Raw genomic sequence first — 21238 nt, forward strand, 5'->3', positions numbered from 1 at the left:
TGGACCACAAGCTAAACGTGAGTCAAAAGTGTGCTGCAGCAGCAAAAAACCACGATAATGCTATTCTAGGCTGTACCAGCAGAAGTATAGTGTCCAGATCACAGGGAAGGAGTAATACTGCTCTGTTATGCCTTAGTGAGACCACACTTGGAGTTTTGTGCCCAGTTCTGGGCACCACAATTTAAGAAGGATCATAGAATCATAGAATTGCAGAGTTGGAAGGTAACCCTGAGGGTCATCCAGTCCAACCTCCTGCAATTCAGGAATCTCAACTAAAGCACCCAACCACTGCTTTAAAAATTCCAAGGAAGGAGAGTCCACAACCTCCTGAGGAAGATTGTTTCACTGTTGAACAGCTCTTACTGTCAGAAAGTTTTTCCATATGTTTAGTTGGAATCTCCTTTCTTGTAACTTGAAGCCATTGGTTCGAGTCCTACCCTCTAGAGCAGGAGAAAACAAGCTTGTTCCCTCTTCCATGTGACAGCCCTTAAGATTTTTGAAGATGGCTATCATATCTCTTCTCAATCTCCTCTTTTCTAGGCTAAACATACCCAACTCATTCAAACACACCCAATTCCTTCCATACCCTTGATCATCTTGGTTGCCCTCCCTTGGTTGACCACTCTGAACATGTTCGAGCTTGTCAACATCTTCTAAGGAGTGATGTATGGAAGTGAGAGCTGGACCATAAAGAAGGCTGATTGCCAAAGAATGGATGCTTTTGAATTATGGTGCTGGAGAGTCCCATGGACTGCAAGAAGATCAAAGCTATCCATTCTGAAGGAAATCAGTCCTGTGTGCTCACTGGAAGGACAGATCCTGAAGCTGAGGCTCCAATACTTTGGCCACCTCATGAGAAGAGAAGACTCCCTGGAAAAGATTCTGATGTTGGGAAAGTTTGGGGGTACAAGAAGGGGATGACAGAGGACGAGATGATTGGACAGTATTCTCGAAGCCACTAACATGAGTTTGACCAAACTGCGGGAGGCAGTGGAAGACAGGAGTGCCTGGCGTGCTCTGGTCCATGGGGTCACGAAGGGTCGGACACAACTAAAGGACTAAACAACAACAAATTGTATTGTATTGATGTAGCCTAGAATAGCATTGGCCTTTTCTGCTGTTGAGTCATGCTAAGTTTGTGGTCCACCAAGACCCCGAGATCCTTTTGACATCTACTGCTAGCAAGCCAGGTGTCCCCCATCTTATATTTGTGCACCTGGTTCTTCCTGCCTAAGTGCAGAACCTTACATTGGTCCCTAGTGAAATTCATTTTTTTAGCTTGGATTTTTTACTTCTCCAATCTGATAACGGTCGTTTTGAATTCTGATTCCATCTCCCACAGGATTAGCTGCCCTTACCAGTAAGCTGATGACACACAACTCTAATTCTCCACAACACCTGAACCAGGAGGAGCTGTGAAGGCTCTGAATTTGTGTCTGAATGCAACAGAGGACTACATGAGAGTGAGTAAACTGTACTTGAATACTGGGAAGATGGAGGCTATTTGGGTGACTCCCTTATTCGGGAGATAGGCAAGTTCTCTGTTTGGGATAAGGTTGCACTCCTTCTGAAGTGTGTAGCTTGCAGGTACTCTTGGATATGTATTTGTCGTTAGAAGTCATAGTGCCCTCTGTGGCTGGGATTGCCTGCTAACAGCAGGCGCCTTCTGTTTTTGAAAGCTGCACCACCTTGGGTGGGTGGATGGGGGACATCCGTCTGTTCCAAATATAGATAGAAAGCTGGTTGCGGGTGTGAGGGTAGAATTTGAACCAAACCCAATTAATGAGAGCTGATAATTTAAATAAAGTAGAAAGAGGATGGTTTCTGTGATCTGGTACATTGGTGGGAGATAGAGGCTATCAAAGAAGTGAGGTGTGTCGAGGAACAACAACAACATCCCACAGGAGTGCAATGTTCCTGATATTATTAAAGTTGGATTCAGTTAACAGAAAAATGGAGGGGTGTGTGTAGGATGAAATACTACAATTAAATGCACGAAGTAGCCTATAAAAAGGAAACCCAACAAAAGCTTCCCGAATCTTATTTGATAAAGCTGAAAACACCTGTTGTGACCATCAGAGACATCTTTTCCTTTCTTTTTGGGAATGTGAGTATGCTAGCTCAGGTTGGAAGCGAATATCCTTTCCCTTGAAGCGGGAAATTGAATCAGCAGAATGCTCCTTTCAGAAGTGCTTTTGTTCAGTCAGGACACAGAACAGGGAAAGGGGATTCAGCCTATGCTAGAGGGAATAATACTTCTCCTGAAGACACGGGTTTACGGTCTGGGCATGCTCCTGGCTGTAGCCCTGAACATGGCTGTCTAGGTTTCTGCAGTGGATAGGAGTGGATTTGCAGTTAAGGCTAGTGCACCAATTCCGCCTGTTCCTTGAGGTGAATGAGTTGCCCAAAGTGACACATGTCTTCCCTACATCCCGTTTGGATTATTGTAATGTGCTGTATGTGGGAATGCCTTAGGAAGGTGCTCAGAAACTTCAACTGGTTCAAAGACCTGCAGCCAGACCGTTGACAGGGGCTGGTTATGGGGAGCATGACACTTCATTGCTAGAACAGCTTCACCGGCTAGCAATCTGTTTCCAGGCAAAAGGAGACTTGCTGTTTCAAAAGTTATGGCTTAGCACCTTGTATAAGTTTGTGGAGGCTAATATACGCGTAACAATGTGAGTTCGATTTCACTAGGCTCGGTAGATTCTTTTGATGTAACTTTGGCTTTGAGGCAACTACTAGTCCCAAGTCCCAGGTGTGCAGGAGAATTTGTCATAAAAGGTTTAGTGACAGCAATGGTCAGGGATGGATTTAGAAAAAGATTACACTTACTCATGGTGAATAAGTCAATAAATGATTAGAGGTGGCCCAAGGCATCGTACTGACCGACACAAGCAAAACAGTGCCCCTCTCAAATATGCTACCTGAGGCAGTTGCTTTATTTTATCTAATACAGTGGTTCCTCGGGTTACAGATGCTTCAGGTTACAGACGCTTCAGGTTACAGACCTGCTAACCCAGAAATAGTACCTCGGGTTAAGAACTTTGCTTCAGGATGAGAACAGAAATCGCGCAGAAGCAGCGGGAGGCCCCATTAGCTAAAGTGGTACCTCAGGTTGAGAACAGTTTCAGGTTAAGAATGGACCTCCAGCACGAATTAAGTTCTTAACCCAAGGTACCACTGTAGTAGCTCCAACAATGGCCATGATGGCTGCATATGCCCTCCAGAGACAGAAAAACACCTTATTTATTCTCCTGCTTTTAGTTGTCATTTCTGTTCTGCTCTACATTCACTGTTGTATTTTTATCCATGCTATTTCTGTCAGGTGCCCTCGTAAGGTGAATACTGAAATCCTTGCCTCATAAGGAATTGCTACATCCAGCCAGCCAGCACCGTTAGACACAAAGGTACAAGCGAGAGATAAAGGGAAGAGTAAAGCCGGAAGAGAAGACAATGAATGTTCTTCTTTGCACTGCCACTGCTGCCATGCTTTTCATCATGGCTGAGGCTCAGACTGCTAGCATGCCTTTTGAGGAAGAATTAGGTGCCACTCCTGAAGCCTTACCTTTGGCTATCTGGCTAATAAAAAAGACTACCAAGTTGTATAAAACGCTGTGTAATCTGCGAGGCACATGTGATACCAATTGGAGTCATCTGCCTCAGGAACATTTGCTTATCCCAGAGATCCATAGCGAAAGTAAATGCTACCCCTCTACATTTGAAAAGGAAGCATGCCTGGAATTCCTTGCAGAGGGACTTTTTTCATTTAGGATATTTTTGGAATACCTGCAGGAAACTTTATTTCCCAAGAAACCGGAGCTAACTTGGTACTTGTGGCCAGCAACAGAGTTTCTGGCCAATAAGTTGAAGTCACAGCTGAAGAATCCTGATTGCATGCAACCTATACCTGACGCCATTGACGATGGTCTTGTTCATAAGCTAGCAATGCATACTGGTTGGACACCTGCAATTCTCAGGCACACCATACTTAGAAGGTACCTGAAGTTTATGGATACAGCTGCAAGTGCAATTAAGTCCATAAACACATCATAGATAACAGTAAATCATGTGCATCAACTGGCATTTAGAAGAGGACAACCATTTGGACAAAAAAAATGACCCCGAGTTTACCAGGAAAAAAATGTTTGAGAAGCTGCACTGCAGCCCACAGCTGACCACATCCTAATCTCCCCACCAACCCCAGTGGGCCAAGATTGAAAGGTGGAAAGGATTACAGGTGATGCTAGCTAGCTATAACAATCAATCAGATCATCAGTTAGAACCCATTTAAAGTCTCTCCAGGCATAAAACACACCTAAAAGTGGATAATTTGTGGAGAAAACCTTGAAGATGCCTAGAATACTTGCTCAACTGAAGAGAAAGCAGCAGGTGTTTTAAAGAAAGAAAGAAAAATAGAGGCTTGCAGAGAGAACTGGCAAAACCACTTTTCCAAATGGAAGCACTTGACTAACTTTAAGTTAGCTTCAGAACCAAACAAAATATAGAAATATTGTTATACTTGAGCTACAAATGGCAACTGCATGTTTATTTATTCTATGTCCCATTAAGTCATCAGAACCCCCAAGCAGGTTACATAAAACATCCATTGTGTACCAATAAAAAGAGAAATTAAAAAGAAGTTTTCAAAATGTTAAGACCAGCAGTTTCGAAAACAAGAAAGCACAGCATATTGTTCTACCTGGAACAAGTGATATTTAGCCAATAGACGAAACAGCAGTCATTCATTTATTATGGTAGGTCCTATGGCCTGCCCATGCTGATTTCTAAATTTAGAGAAACAATCAGCAAATACCGGTAACTATTTCCTTCCTTTTTACAGTCTCAAGACACAGGACTGATCCATTTTGTGATTCAAATCACTCTTGAAAAACTGGTATATATACTGCCTAGTTTCAAAAATAAGGGAAAAGCTTATAAAAAATAGGAAATGATCAATGCACAACATGAAGATTATAAACAATTGCTTCTCCACAGAACCATGTCTCAAGATTTATGATGATTATGAATAACTTTTGTAGGTAAAAGAATAAGAGGGAGAGAAAAATAAGGTTAATTTGGATGAAGAGTGTCACAGGTATAGGCTTGTATGATAAGATTCTTATAATGTCTCTTAGGATATTATTGTGAAGGGCAGGAATGAAATGTTATTGATAATAAAAACAAACATTGAAATAAATTTCTTTAAAATCAATATGATTTCTTGTTCTACTAATTCTCCCTTCCTTCCTTCCTTCCTTCCTTTGGTAATTGCTTTAAGGTTTAACTGTACACATTCTCTCTTTTTTTTAAAAAAAGACATTTATTAAGATTTTCAAATTTAATACAATAAAAAAAATCAGAAAGAAAAAAGCAAAAAAGTTTAAAAACACATAAAGTTCACAATACTTAATTTTCAATAACATATTTCACTGACCTCCTCATACCTCCCCTTCTTGTATTCCAATTCAAATTGTTAGTTCTGCAAATCCTTATCCATAATTTTAGCCTATTTCTATACCCTATTTTTTTCCCCCATATCGCATTACAGCTAGAAACCCCTTAATTTCTATCCAACATCGTTCAACATTCATTAATTTTACAATGTTTCTGTAAATAGTCCTTGAATTTCTTCCAATCTTCTTCTGCCGACTCTTCTCCCTGGTCACGAATTCTGCCAGTCATTTCTGCCAATCCCATACAGTCAATCATCTTCATCTGCCATTCTTCCAGAGTGGGTAAATCTTGCGTCTTCCAATACTTTGCGATAAGTATGCTTGCTGCTGTTGTAGCATACATAAAGAAAGTTCTATCCTTCTTTGGCACCAATTGGCCGACCATGCCCAGGAGAAAGGCCTCTGGTTTCTTCAGAAAGGTATATTTAAATACCTTTTTCAGTTCATTATGGATCATTTCCCAGAAAGCCTTAATCCTAGGGCACGTCCACCAAAGGTGAAAGAATGTACCTTCATTTTCTTTGCATTTCCAACATTTATTATCGGGCAAATGGTAAATTTTTGCAAGCCTGACTGGGGTCATGTACCACCTATATATCATTTTCATAATATTTTCTCTTAAGGCATTACATGCCGTAAATTTCATACAGGTGGACCACAACTGTTCCCAGTCAGCAAACATAATGTTATGTCCCACATCTTGTGCCCATTTAATCATAGCAGATTTAACCATCTCATCCTGAGTATTCCATTTCAGCAGCAAGTTATACATTTTTGACAAAATCTTAATTTTGGATTCTAACAGTTCTGTTTCCAATTTAGATTTTTCCACCTGGAAGCCGACTTTCTTATCTATATTGTAAGCCTCCATTATCTGGTAATAATGAAGCCAGTCTCGCACTTTATCTTTTAATTTTTCAAAACTCTGCAATTTCAGTCTATCTCCTTCTTGTTCCAAAATTTCCCAGTATTTCGGCCATTTGGCCTCCATATTGAGCTTTTTCTGAGCTTTTGCTTCCATTGGTGACAACCACCTTGGGGTTTTATTCTCCAATAAGTCCTTATATCTAATCCAAACATTGAACAATGCTTTCCTGACAATATGATTTTTAAATGCTTTATGTACTTTAACCTTGTCATACCACAAATATGCATGCCACCCAAAGACATTGTTAAAACCTTCTAAATCCAAAATGTCTGTGTTCTCAAGAAGCAGCCAATCTTTCAGCCAGCAGAACGCTGCTGATTCATAATAAAGTTTAAAGTCTGGCAGGGCAAATCCACCCCTTTCCTTTGCATCAGTTAATATCTTAAATTTTATTCTGGGCTTCTTGCCCTGCCAGACAAATCTAGAGATATCTTTCTGCCACTTCTTGAAACAGTCCATCTTGTCTACAATTTGCAATGTTTAAAACAAAAACAACATTCTAGGCAATACATTCATCTTTATAACTGCAATTCGACCCAACAAGGAAAGCTTCAAATTTGACCAAATTTCTAAATCTTTTTTCACTTCCGTCCAACATTTTTCATAGTTATCTTTAAACAAATTCCCATTTTTAGCTGTCATGTTAATCGCCAGGTATTTCACTTTCTTAACCACAGACAAACCTGTTTCATTCTGAAACTTCTCTCTTTCAGTCAATGTTAAGTTTTTCTCTAAAACCTTAGTTTTTGACTTGTTCAATTTGAATCCTGCCACCTGACCAAACTCTTGAATTAGTTCTAATACTCTTTTAGTACTAGATTCTGGCTCCTGTAACGTCAGAACTAGGTCATCTGCAAATGCTCTCAGTTTATACTGTTTAGCTCCGACCTGTATACCTTTAACCAACCGGTCCTTTCTAATCATATTCAGCAGGACCTCCAGGACCTATATAAAAAGCAATGGGGAAATTGGGCACCCCTGTCGTGTCCCTTTTTCTATCTTAAATTGTTCCGTAACCACATTATTTACAATTAATTTCAGCCTTTTGTTCAGAATATATTGCACCTATACCATTTTCAAAACCTTGGCCTACCCCCATACCCTGTAAGTTCTTTTTCATAAAACTCCAAGAAATATTGTCAAAAGCTTTCTCCGCATCCACAAATATCAGAACTGCTTTAGTGTTTATATTCACTTCTAACTTTTCCAAAATGTCAATTATGTTCCTCAGGTTGTCTGATAAATGCCTTCCCGGTAGAAAGCCCGCTTGGTCCTTATGAATCTCTTCGATCAATACTTTTTTCAGTCTCTTAGCCAAAATATCAGCAAAAATTTTGTAATCCACATTTAATAAGGATATGGGACGGTAGTTCTTAAGTTGAGTCTTTTCAGTCTCTGTTTTCGGTATAAGTGTAATATAAGCCTCTTTCCACGATTCTGGTGCCCTTTTCCCTTCCAAAATTTCATTGCAAACTTCCTTCAAAGGTTGTAGTAACCACTCCTTCAAAGATCTGTAATATCTGGAAGTCAGCCCATCTGGTCCTGGAGACTTGCCTAATTGCATATTTTGAATGGCACCTTCTATCTCCTGGTCAGATATTTTGCAGTTCAACATTAATTTACTTTCTTGTGAGATTTTTTTTGTAATCCATTTGTTTTCAAAAAACGGTCAATGTCCATTTCATTCTGTGGCCCTTGTGCATATAATTGTTTGAAGTACTTCTGGAAGCAATTTCTAATCTCAATTGGATTATGTATGTCTTTTCCTTCTACTTCCAAATTTGTGATGGTATTCAGTTTTTGTCTTTTTTTCAATTGCCAAGCCAATAGTTTCCCACATTTATTCGCAGATTCAAATGTCTTCTGTCTCATTTGTTTAATTTTCCATTCAATTTCCTGATTCATCAGTTCCATATATTGTACTTGATAAAGTTTTATTTCTCTCAAAATCTCCTGCGACTTTGGCTTTACTCTCAGTTTTTTCTCCCCTTCTTTTATTTTCTCCAAAATTTTATCTTTTTTTCTCATTTCGACTTCTCTTCTTTATTGCGTTCTGTTGTATCAAAAACCCTCTCATCACAGCTTTACTTGCATCCCAGATTACTCTTTTTTCAACATTAGTAGCCATATTTATTTCAAAATAGTCTCTCAAAGTTTTTTGGGCCTTTTTATATACTTCTTCATCTTTAAAAAGGGGGTCATTCATCCTCCATCTAAAGGAACCGGTTGTTGTTCGCTTCATCTCCATCTTTACAGCATTATGGTCTGAGCAAGTTTTGGGGCAGATTTCCACTTTCTTTATCTTTGGTGCCATTCCTCTAGTAATCCAAATTTGGTCGATTCTAGTCCATGTCATCTTACCTGTACACATTCTCAAACAATTAATCACCCAGATGCATGGATCATGTTAATCACTTACAAGCAAGATGAAAAAGCAGGATGTTAGAAACAAGAAACTACAGGTTTCATAAGGAAGAGCAGGCATTACAGTAATAAGTGGAAAGTCTGCTGATTGCATATGGCAGAATTCCCTCTAACATTTAGAACCAGCAAGAATTTCTAGGACAAAAGAATGCCTGTTTTGTCACTGGGCAGAATGTTACAAGCAGATGGTACTCACATAACAAAGATGACTATGAATTGGCATTAATAGGTGCTTTCTGGGAGAAAGTGTGGGATATGAATGTTAAAGCTAAGTATATCTACAAGATTCCAGCTTCTTGCCTGTAGTTAGTTCAAAAACTTCTTCTCCAACCCACCTTCCAAAAGTGCAGCTTTCAAAAACGAAATTTTATGCCTGACCAAAAACAAAGGGCAGAGGAGGGAAAGTGGAAAGCGCTGAATAAAATGTAGGTTTTTGTAAGGGTCTCCAAAGTGTAGTCCATAAGGAACGCAAGAAGGTACATGGATCCTTTTGTCCATTATTCTGATTTGTAAAATGGACACTGTAAGGGCAGGACTACTTAATTTATTTATTTGAATAAGCTTTTATTTAAACTTTTTTGTAATACAATACAATAAAATGAACTAATCTAGATAAAAACCAAAACGAAGAAAGAGAGAAAAGAAAATGCACCCAGGGGCTTTCCTTCCATCCCTTTACCACCTTCATGTTAATCCAAAACAGAGGCCAGCAATGGAAAGAAAGAAAGAAAGGTCAACAGGACTTCTGGTTTTCCATCTGTCATTTACATAAAAGAAATCATTCAAAACATTCATTCTAATAGGACATCTGAGTGTTCTAATTTCAACTGAGCAATTTCAGACCCATACGTTTCAAGTTCACTTCTTTTCCTTTCCACACAAAACCCCCCAAAAGCAGTTCTCTAATTACTATTATTAACAATGGGGGGCACCTGGCTTACTAGCAGCACATGTGAAAAGGATCTAGGGGTCTTGGTGGACCACAAGCTAAACATGAGTCAAAAGTGTGATGCAGCAGCAAAAAACCAAGATAATGCTATTCTAGGCTGTACCTGCAGAAGTATAGTGTCCAGATCACAGGGAAGGAGTAATACTGCTCTGTTATGCCTTAGTGAGACCAGACTTGGAGTATTGTGTCCAGTTCAGGGCACCACAATTTAAGAAGGATCATAGAATCATAGAATTGCAGAGTTGGAAGGTAACCCTGAGGGTCATCTAGTCCAACCCCCTGCAATTCAGGAATCTCAACTAAAGCACCCAACCACTGCTTTAAAAATTCCAAGGTAGGAGAGTCTACAACCTCCTGAGGGAGATTGTTTCACTGTTGAACAGCTCTTACTGTCAGAAAGTTTCCCCATATTTTAAGTTGGAATCTCCTTTCTTGTAACTTGAAGCCATTGGTTCGAGTCCTACCCTCTAGAGCAGGAGAAAACAAGCTTGTTCCCTCTTCCATGTGCCAGCCCTTAAGATTTTTGAAGATGGCTATCATATCTCTTCTCAATCTCCTCTTTTCTAGGCTAAACGTACCCAACTCATTCAAACACACCCAATTCCTTCCATACCCTTGATCATCTTGGTTGCCCTCCCTTGGTTGACCACTCTGAACATGTTCAAGCTTGTCAACATCTTCTCAGGAGTGATGTATGGAAGTGAGAGCTGGACCATAAAGAAGGCTGATCACCGAAGAATTGATGCTTTTGAATTATGGTGCTGGAGGAGACTCTTGAGAGTCCCATGGACTGCAAGAAGATCAAACCTATCTATTCTGAATTAAATCAGCCCTGAGTGCTCACTGGAAAGACAGATCCTGAAGCTGAGGCTCCAAGACTTTGGCCACCTCATGAGAAGAGAAGACTCCCTGGAAAAGCCCCTGATGTTGGGAAAGATTGGGGGCACAAGGATAAGGGGATGACAGAGGACGAGATGGTTGGACAGTATTCTCGAAGCCACTAACAGTTTGACCAAACTGCAGGAGGCAGTGGAAGACAGGAGTGCCTGGCGTGCTCTGGTCCATGGGGTCACGAAGAGTCAGACATGACTAAACAACAACAAATTGTATTGCATTGATGCAGCCTAGAATAGCATTCGCCTTTTCTGCTGCTGCATTAATCTGTTGAGTCATGCTAAGCTTGTGGTCCACCAAGACCCCGAGATCCCTTTCACATCTACTGCTAGCAAGCCAGATGTCCCCCCATCTTATATTTGTGCACCTGGTTCTTCCTGCCTAAGTGCAGAACCTTACATTGGTCCCTAGTGAAATTCATTTTTTTAGCTTGGATTTTTTTGTTCTAAAATCTGATATGGTCATTCTGAATTCTGATTCCATCTCCCACAGCATTAGCTGCCCTTACCAGTAAACTGATGACACACAGCTCTAATTCTTCACAGCACTTGAACCAGGAGGAGCTGTGAAGGCTCTGAATTTGTGTCTGAATGCAACAGAGGGCTACATGAGAGTGAATAAACTGTACTTGAATGCTGGGAAGATGGAGGCTCTTTGGTGGCTAGTGGCCCCTCAGACCGTGTGTACAGGTGTGCCTCACCTTTGGGCCCCAGAGCACCAGCCCTTGCAGCCTCCTTCTGAAACTCTTTAGGCCAAATGGGTTTTATTCCAAATGGGTAAAAATCTAGTAAATGGGCTTCCTCCCAAAATGCCTTCAACTGATCAGGAACAACATGCTTTAATACACAAACACACACACAAACTCATATATATGCAGACATTCAAAAGAACACCTTATCTATGAGACCTTATCCTGAATGTCATGGTCTATTAGTAGTGACTTCCTCATGGGATGTTTACAGATTGCCATCTATGGGCAGGGCCTTAAATCAAGTCCTGAAGCACATAATTCAACTTGGCCACAGGGTGTTGGGCTGTTGTTGTTGTTGTTTAGTCGTTTAGTCATGTCTGACTCTTCGTGACCCCATGGACAAGAGCATGCCAGGCACTCCTGTCTTCCATTGCCTCCCGCAGTTTGGTCAAACTCATGTTTGTAGCTTCAAGAACACTGACCAACCATCTCATCCTCTGTCGTCCCCTTCTCCTTGTGCCCTCAGTCTTACCCAACATCAGGGTCTTTTCCAGGGAGTCTTCTCTTCTCATGAGGTGGCCAAAGTATTGGAGCCTCAGCTTCAGGATCTGTCCTTCCAGTGAGCACTCAGGGCTGATTTCCTTCAGAATAGATAGGTTTGAACTTCTTGCAGTCCATGGGATTCTCAAGAGTCTCCTCCAGCACCATAATTCAAAAGCATCAATTCTTCGGCAGTCAGTTTTCTTTATAGTCCAGCTCTTACTTCCATACATCACTACTGGGAAAACCACAGCTTTAACTATACAGATTTTTGTCAGCAATGTGATGTCTCTGCTTTTTAAGATGCTGTCTAGGTTTGTCATTGCTTTTCTCCCAAGAAGCAGGCATCTTTTCATGACTGCTGCCACCATCTGCTTTTGAGTAAATGTAGCTCAAATATTGCCCAGTTAACCACATGGCTGAGTTAGGATTTTGAACCTGCTTCGCATGCCTAGCCTGCGACAGGGAAGTCAGGCATCATGTCACCCATTCATGTCGCATGACATTGAGAACAGTAAATACATTTATGTCATTGTCCTTGCTCCCTCTGTTTTCAGTAACAAGGAGCTGAGAATATGTTTTGCTTCTCTACCTTCAGGTAATGGAGTAGCACAAGAGTTGGGTGCTTTGAGGTTTTCTACAATCAAGCAGTATATGAATTTTATACAATAAATAAATTCAAAGACCCCCTCCTAGATCTGTCCGAATTTCTTCAGTTCCCATATAAACTGCTCTTAGTCGTTTACTTCTACCATACCTCGTCATTTTATTCTTGTTATTATTTGAGATTTCTCATGATACCTTCAAAATGTTTGAGACTGCAGCTGCCATCTGCTGGGCGTCAGGCAAATCTGTCTATATTGGTTCCTCATTTATCCAGTCTTCAGTCTGGTCCTCTGCATTTTTGCATCAATTTGACTTTTTTACACACACACCCCACACGTACATATGCTTGGAAAGATCTCCCCCACAAACTACCTTCTTCAAAACAGGCAGACAAGACTTCAAGGGTCTGGATGATGAAATGCATGGTTTTTAATGGACAGAAGAGAAAGATAATTCAACATAAAATCAGCTACTCTAATGGCTCAAATGCATAATGTGTCAGGAGGAAGGGGCTGACAGAGCAAAACCAGCTGGGTCAACAGACACTTAGTCCTTGGATGTAACCCTTTAATTTTGGGGCCGTGGGTTTGAGCCCCATGTTGGGTGAGAGATTTCTATATTGCAAAGGGCTGGACTAGATGATTCTTGTGGTTCATTTGGGCCCTATAAATCTGTGATTCTATGACTCTGTAACCTTGAAACTATATGTTCTCCTATAGTTCCTTATTTTCCTAGACAGGGCCTGGAAATGAGGCAACATATGAACATATGGCTCTTCCTTATACATATCCCAAAACAGAGCTTTCTTCTGTCTATTTTGGTATTGTCTACTTTGACTGGTAATAACTGTCCAGGTTTTCCTACCTGGAGAGACACTGGGGACTGAACCTGAACCCCCCCTTTTTATATATAGTTTTCTCACCATTTCTTTCTGTGAACTTAGGATCTGCTGTGTAATTCTGTGTGGTAACACAGTCATGTCACCACAGGTGCCTAACTCGTTCTGCTTCCTGAAGTGATCACATACACAAACTCACGGTTCCCAAGGTGAAGCAATATTGAGGCTTCTCACATTCCCTGAATAAGTCTTGCTCGTTACGGAGAGAATCTCTTGTGGGAATCTGAAATAACAATCCCTATTATTATTATTATTATTATTATTATTATTATTATTATTTTCTACCTCGCCTATCCGGCTGGGTTTCCCCACCCACTCTGGGTGGGTTCCAACAGAAGGTTAAAAATACATTAAATACATTTTGATCTGTCTCTAGCCTCCAGGTTTTCATAGGATCCTAGTGCTGGAATGCTTACTTGGTGCACTTGATGCTTCCGTTAAACCAAATAATGTGTTCCAAAAATACATAGATTACAGAGAAATGTAGACAAAAATGGGAAGAGGAGGAGGAGGAGGAGGAGGAGGAGTAGGAGGAGAATTTATTATTTATACCCCACTCTTCTGGCTGGCTGGTTTACTCAGACATTCTAGGCGACTTCCAAAACAAAGTAAAACATAATAAAACATCAAAAACTTCCCAATACAGGAGTTCTAAAAGTCAGATAGTTCTTCATTTCCTTGACAACTGATGGGAGGGAATTCCATAGGGTGGGCACCACTGCTGAGAAGCCCCTCTGCCTGGTTCTTATGACCAGAAAAAAAGAATCTTGCATGTTCATCCATCCTAATTTGGGGGCTTCCAGGTGTTTGTGGACTCCAGCTTCCATCAACTCCAACCAGTATTGCCAAGAGTCAAGAATGATGGGAGCTTCCATCCAAAATACCTGCGTTGCACCAGGCTGAGGAGGACTGTCTTGAGTAAGGTGTCATGATTGCAAAGCCTTAGCAATAGATGAAGCCAACATCTAATTCCTCAGTAATAGCTCTTGAGTGCTCACTGGAAGGACAGATTGTGAAGCTGAGGCTCTAATACTTTGGCCACCTCATGAGAAGAGAAGACTCCCTGGAAAAGAACTTGATGTTGGGAAAGATGGAGGGCACAAGGAAAAGGGGCCAACAGAGGACGAGATGGTTGGACAGAGTTCTCGAAGCTACCAGCATGAGTTTGACCAAACTGCGGGAGGCAGTGGAAGACAGGAGTGCCCGGCGTGCTCTGGTCCAGGGGGTCACGAATAGTCGGACATGACTAAACGACTAAACAACAACAACAACATGTGAAAGATAATGGAACCCATTTAAAAAATTCAGAATGAGTTGATTTTTATCGACATTGCCAAGAGCAAAAGCATTAAGAATCTAGAAACATCATGTTTTCTTGTTGTTAACAAGCCCATTGCTCTTTTAAAGTTCACATACCGTCTTAAATGTGAAGAACAGAGGTTATAAATACCAGTACAGGTCAGGATTTTATCAATTTTTAATAAAGAAACAACCAATTACTCTGATTAAAAAGTTAATTAAATTGGGAGCGCCTAGCCTGCGGTGGACTGTTACCAGTAAACAGTTGGCTGCATAATACTACACTTAAACAATAGTTAAAACACAAAATAGTAAAAGATTTCTATGCAATCATTGAAAGTACAAGGAAGTATACAACTTTTATTTGCAGGAGATGTGCTCTCTGTCAAAACTTTGCTAGCATAAGAAATATGCCACGCAAAAACATGAAAACCAACATTCTCTTCAGTATTTAGACCAGGCCGTGGAGATATTCCGGCAGGGTGGGTGCTGTATATTAAGCAAGATCACAAACAGAAAAATGCTGATATATTTTCACAAGATTTTTTCCCCCACGATGAAATGAAGAGCAAAATGAGAGCTTCCCCTCTCCTCGGATTTCCCACTCTCCGGAACCACAACAAAGCAAAATTTATGTCTGAGGCTGCCTAGTAACTGTAGCCTTGTATCTTTATCACAGCGACGTAAGTGGCGCCATGGGCTTGCCGATCATAAGGCTGCCGGTTCGAATCCCCACAACAGGGTGAACTCCCGTTGCTGTGTCCCAGTTATTGCCAACCTACTCTTTTGAAAGCATGTCAGTGCAAGTAGATAAATAGGTACCACTGCAGTGGGAAGGTAAATGGCGTTTCCGTACAATCTGGCTTCCGTCACAGTGTCCTGTCTTGCCAGAAGTGGTCTTCTCATGCTGGCTACATGACCTGGAAACCTGCCTGTGGACAAATGCCGGCTCCCTCGGCCTGAAAGCGAGATGAGCGCCGCAACCCCATAGTCGTCTTTGACCTGACTTAACCGTCCAGGAGTCCCTTACTTTTTACCTTTACCTGTATCTTTATGTGAATGAAAGCAACATTATGCCTGAGGTTTTCAGCAGCTGGAACCTTGCGTGAAAAGGCGACTTTATCATTTCTTACAAATATTGTCTTACCTGGACTAGTATCAACTCTCCAGATTTTCAAACGGGAGTCTCATCTTAACCCTACCTGCAGACACAGAGGGCAAACTTAGGACCTTTCCGTCATACAAACATTGTACTCTACCACTGAAGTGCAGCCTCGCTTAAAACTCATTTCAGCTTTACAGCCATTCGCCACTATTCTACCCCAAGATGGTACACAGGGCAGGCATGTATTCTTCCCTGCAATTCCTGAAGGAATGGTGGCAGGTCATAATATATGCTCCCATTTGTCCATCTCATCAAGTGTTTCCCTTTCGAGCTGCTCTTACTGAGTGAGTGGCTCCCTTATTCGGGAGATAGGCAAGTTCCTTGTTTGGGATAGGGTTGCTCTCCTTCTGAAGTGTGTAGCTTACAGGTACTCTTGGATATGTCTTTGTCATTAGAGGCCATAGTGCTCTCTGTGGCTGGGAGTGCCTGCTACCAGCTCCATCTCATACACCAGCTGTTCCTGGACAAATCTAGCCTGACCACTGTTGTCTATGCACTGGTAGTGTTGAGGCTGCATTACTGCAATGAGCTCAGTGTGGAGCTGCCCTCAGGCCTAATTCAGAAGCTCCAGCTTGTGCAGAATGTGGAGGCCACATCGCAGATGGGAGCATCTGCCCAAGAACATGTGATACCCCTGTTAAAACATCTGCACTGGCTGCCAATGTGAATCAGGTTCAAGGTCCTTGTTTTAATCTACAATGTCCTGAATGATGTTGGTCCAGAGTACTTCAAGGACTGCCTGAAAGCTTATAAAATGGTTTGGTCCCTGAGACTGTCATCAGCAGTGTCAGGAGTCATTCCCCAAGTTGGTGATGGGTATTTGGCAGCAATAGGAGAGCGAGCCTTTTGCATCATCAACCCAGTACTGTCAGAAACTCTGTCAACAGAGATTCAGCAGGCGCCTTCTATTTCGACTGAAAACATTTGTTTTCTGTCAGATTTAGGTACGAAATTTAGAATACATCTTCCCAACACAATAGGCTCATTTCTGATTTAAGCATTTTCTCATGGTTTTATTGTACGATGTTACCTATAATTGTTGTAAACGGCCCTGATGTTCTTTAAAAATATATGAACAGTGGTATATACATATGTTCATAAATATACAAATAAACTTTCATCTGCGGAGTCACAGCAAACACTTTCCTGCTAGGCCTGAGCCATCACAACCTAGGAGAGACATTTAATGCCATAAAATCTTAAGTGGAGCAGACAAAGGGGTGTGTGTGTGTGTATGTGTGTAATTTGAAACTTTTAAAAAACTTAAAACCAACGTCGGGGGGGGGAATAAATAATAACACTCCAGAAAACATACCTCCCCTCCTATAAAAACATCACATTTAAAACACTTAGAACAAACAGACATTAAAATCATGATTGTGATGAGCAGACTGAAAATGACTATAGCTTTGTAATATATTCCATTTCTCGGGTAATTTACTTCACACACATCCTCACCAATTTGCCTTCAGGGAAATGACTGTCATGGCAGCAAATTGTGGAACTATCAAACGCATCAGCAAGGGCCGCCATTTTGATTGTCTATGCCACCCGCAGCAACGGTAAACACACAGGCATCCTACAGTGGTCATTTCGTGACTATTTCTGTTTTTAACCGATCTGTTAAGCACACAAAGATCAACGTCCTGTCTTAAGTTCATTCTGGCCTATATCTTGGAGGCAAGTACAGATCATAGCTATGTCCCTTATCACCTACCCTAATTCTGAATCTTTGATCCATGCTTCCCACTGCCCCTGGTATGTCTTCTATTCTTGGTCAGACATAAGCTTCCATTTTTGAAAGCTGCACCACCTTGGGTGGGTGGGTGGGGGACATCAGTCTGTTCCAAATATAGATAGAAAGCTGGTTGTGGGTGTGAGGGTAGAATTTAAACCAAACCTAATTAATGAGAGCTGATAATTTACGGTAAATAAAGTTGAAAGAGGATGGTATCTACGATCTGGTACATTGGTGGGAGATAGAGGCTATCAAAGAAGTGAGGTGTGTCAAGGAACAACAACAACATCCCACAGGAGTGGAATGTTCCTGAAATTATTAAAGGTGGATTCAGTTAAAAGAAGAATGGAGGGGTGTGTGTAGGATGAAATACTACAGTTAAATGCACGAAGTAGCATATAAAAAGGAAACTCCACAGAGGGTTGCAAGCTCCTCTTTGTGAAGGTGAAGACACCTATTATGACCACCTGAAACGTATTTGTCTTCTACTTGGGGATTGTGAGTATGCTCTCTCAGGTTGTATTAGTTGCAAGGAAAGAATTGTTTCCCTTGCAGGGGAAAAGGACTTCTACACAAGCCTCTTCTTTTTCTCTTTCTTGCTAGAGCCTTTTAGAGAGGAGGAGGAAGAGACGGGTATCATACCGAATCCTTTGTTGCTGGTTGTCCCAGTGCTTTGAGTGAACTGAATTCAACTTCATTGGTCTTGCAGTGTTAATATTATGTGCTTTGCTGCACACTATGTGCACTCGTAAGATACAATGGGTCAGAAATGGATAGGGAGAGGTTTTTCTCCCATTGCACAACACAAGGATCATCCAATGAAGCTAAATTTTGGAACTTAAAGCACAAGAACAGCTAAAAGGGAGCAGTAGCGGAACTTAGGCCCTCAAATTTCAGTGCCTCGTGCAATGCTAAAATTTGGTCGTCGTCCCCCCACCTCTTGCACTCTGTTCTACATCATTATTGCAGCCCCCCCAGGGGACGCTGGCACCCAGTGGGGCTGAATTGGTTGTGTTACTTTAAAACCGCCTCTGAAGGCAGGGGTATTCCACAAACTGTATATTTTAACTAGAATCAGACACGCAAAACTGTTCTGATACGAGCAATGACTTTCTAAGCTTAGTGTAAAATATGTCTAGTTACTAACAGTTTTACCAAGTCTTACCAAACAAGAACTTAGTAGAAAAATCAGTGGCATAGCAATTAGCTAAACCTAAGCACAATTGTGGCCCACCAGGGACTTCTGAGCAAAAAGCTTCAAGATAATATTGGTTGTTTACCTTTTATACCTATGAAAGATATAGCCAATAATAATACTTACTAATAAATAAATTGTGGTGCCCAGAACTGAACGTTGTATTTCAGGTTTGGTCTGACCAAGACATAAGGGAGTACTACTATTACTTCCCTTGATCTGGACACTATATTTCTGTAGATGCAGCCGAGAAAAGCTGCTGCATCACACAGTTGACCCATGTTAAGCTTATGGTATGCTAAGACCCCTAGATCCTTTTCACATTTACTGCTAGTAAGCCAGGTGTCCCCCATCTTTTATTTGAGCAGCTGGTTCTTCCTGCCTAATTGCAGAACCTTACATTTGTCCCTACTGAAAGTCATGTTGTTAGCGTGGGCCCAGTTCTCCGATCTGTTATGGTCATATGAAATCTCAATTTTGCCTTTTGCGGCATTAGGTACACCTCTTGGTTTGGTGTCATCAACAAATTTGATTCTCGTCCCCTAAATTCCTTCATCCAAATCACAACAATGCACAACAATGGGCCCAGGACAGAACCTTGCAGCACCCCACTTGTCACTTTTTTCCAGGATGATGAGGAACCATTAATGAGCACTGTTTGGGTTTGATCAGCTAGCTACAAATCTACCTAACAGTTATCTCATCTAGCTCACATCTACCAACTTCTCTACAGGAATATCACAGGGGACTTTGTCTTGCTCTGTATACATTCTGGGCCATTGAGCTTCAGGAACTGTAGGTAGTAATCCTTTCGCTTCCACAGTTGTGTTGGACTCTTGTGTGGCATGAACTTTGTTGGTGTTTTGATAATCAGGCAATGTCCTTTTTTATTGTCCCCAATATATATAAAATATATATTAAATATATATATATAAATATATACTATATATATATTATATATATATATAGAGAGAGAGAGAGTGTATATATATAGTATATATTAAAAATATATACTATAGCAACTGCTATAGTTGCTGTTTTTATCCTGCTCTTTACTCACGGTTACATTTTTATCAATGTGATTTATATCAGGTGTCCTTGAAGAGTGCATACTGAAATCATTACCTCATAAGGAATTGCCATATCCAGCCAATCAAGATCTCAGTCTACAAAGTTGAGAGAGAGAGAGAGAGAGAGAGAGAGACAGAAAGAGAAGCCTGAAGGGAAGACAATGAGCGTTCTACTTAGATGCAGTATTTGCACTATTCTCATGCTCTTGGCTAGGGCAGAGCCAGGACCTGCTTATGCGGAATTATTAGGCAGCGATCCACGAATCTTGAACCTGGCTATTTGGCTCAAATTAAAAACCATGCAGCTGTTTAACGATATGTGTACGGAACTAGGCACATGCACCATGTACTGGGACCATATACGTTCGAAAGAGTTCATCCTTCCAGAAGCCGACGCGGTAAAAGTATGCTTCCCGCGTAGATTTGATAAGGAAACATGTTTAAGAAAACTTGCAAGTGGACTTTTGGTGTTTAAAGTATATTTGGAATATCTACAAGAAACTTTATATCCCGATAAGCCACACCTAACTAATTATCTATTGCCATCAACAAGTCGCCTGGTAGCTGCCTTCAAGTCAATGATGAATGACCCTGATACTGCCACCTCTATGGATGAAGAGGATGCGCGAAATATTGCTAATCTCCTAGCGAAACAAAATGGTTGGATAAAGGTAATTATTAGGCACATTATATTTAGAAAGTATATATCATTTATGGATCTAACGGCAAGGGCGATTCTCGTCATAAGATCACGAGCAACTTCTTAGAAACGGAAGGACCCAGAGTTTTTAGACACAGTTAATAATGTGCATCAACTGCCACTTACGAGAAAATTACCATGTGGATAAAGAAAATGGCTCAGAGTTTAGCAAGATAAATGATTAAGAATCTACACAGTAACCCACAGGTGGGCCTGCTCCCCAGATCCTAATCTGCCCCCACCTGATGGAGCAACCTTGACAGGTAGGCACAATGCACACCTGTCCATCACCGGGTGTCATAATGATGTCACGTGATGAACACTTGTCAAAATCAAAGGAGATCACCATCAGAGCAGACTCTGAATATGTATTTTCAGGTCCAGTCTGCTGATTGCGTCTGAGAGTAGAACTTCAGTGAGGCTCACTTTAATCAACAATCAGACCCTTAGAGGTAGGTCTTCTGAAATGGAGGCAAAACACTCTTAACAGTGAAGAATTTATGGAGGCAAACACGACTACTTCTAAAATTGGAACGTCCCCCCTTCTGCAGAGAAAACAGTATGCATTTACAGCACTTCCCATAATGCTTTGAATCCAAACGATTGCCTTCAGCAAGAAAAATAATAATAAAGATGCTCCTTTAAAAACTGGTGCAGTTTTTCTTTGTAGATAAAACATGCACAG

General features: G+C 41.0%; 1 long non-coding RNA gene across 1 annotated transcript; it reads left to right on the plus strand.

Moving 5' to 3' along the window:
• Positions 1-2051: 2051 nt before the first annotated feature.
• On the plus strand, positions 2052-4658 carry LOC128411404 (uncharacterized). Its single transcript, XR_008329791.1, has 2 exons — positions 2052-2107; positions 3329-4658. It is a non-coding gene; the product is annotated as an uncharacterized LOC128411404 (long non-coding RNA).
• The last annotated feature ends 16580 nt before the right edge of the window (positions 4659-21238 follow it).

Source organism: Podarcis raffonei, chromosome 3 (assembly GCF_027172205.1).
Source record: "Podarcis raffonei isolate rPodRaf1 chromosome 3, rPodRaf1.pri, whole genome shotgun sequence".
NCBI classification, from domain to species: Eukaryota; Metazoa; Chordata; class Lepidosauria; order Squamata; family Lacertidae; genus Podarcis; species Podarcis raffonei.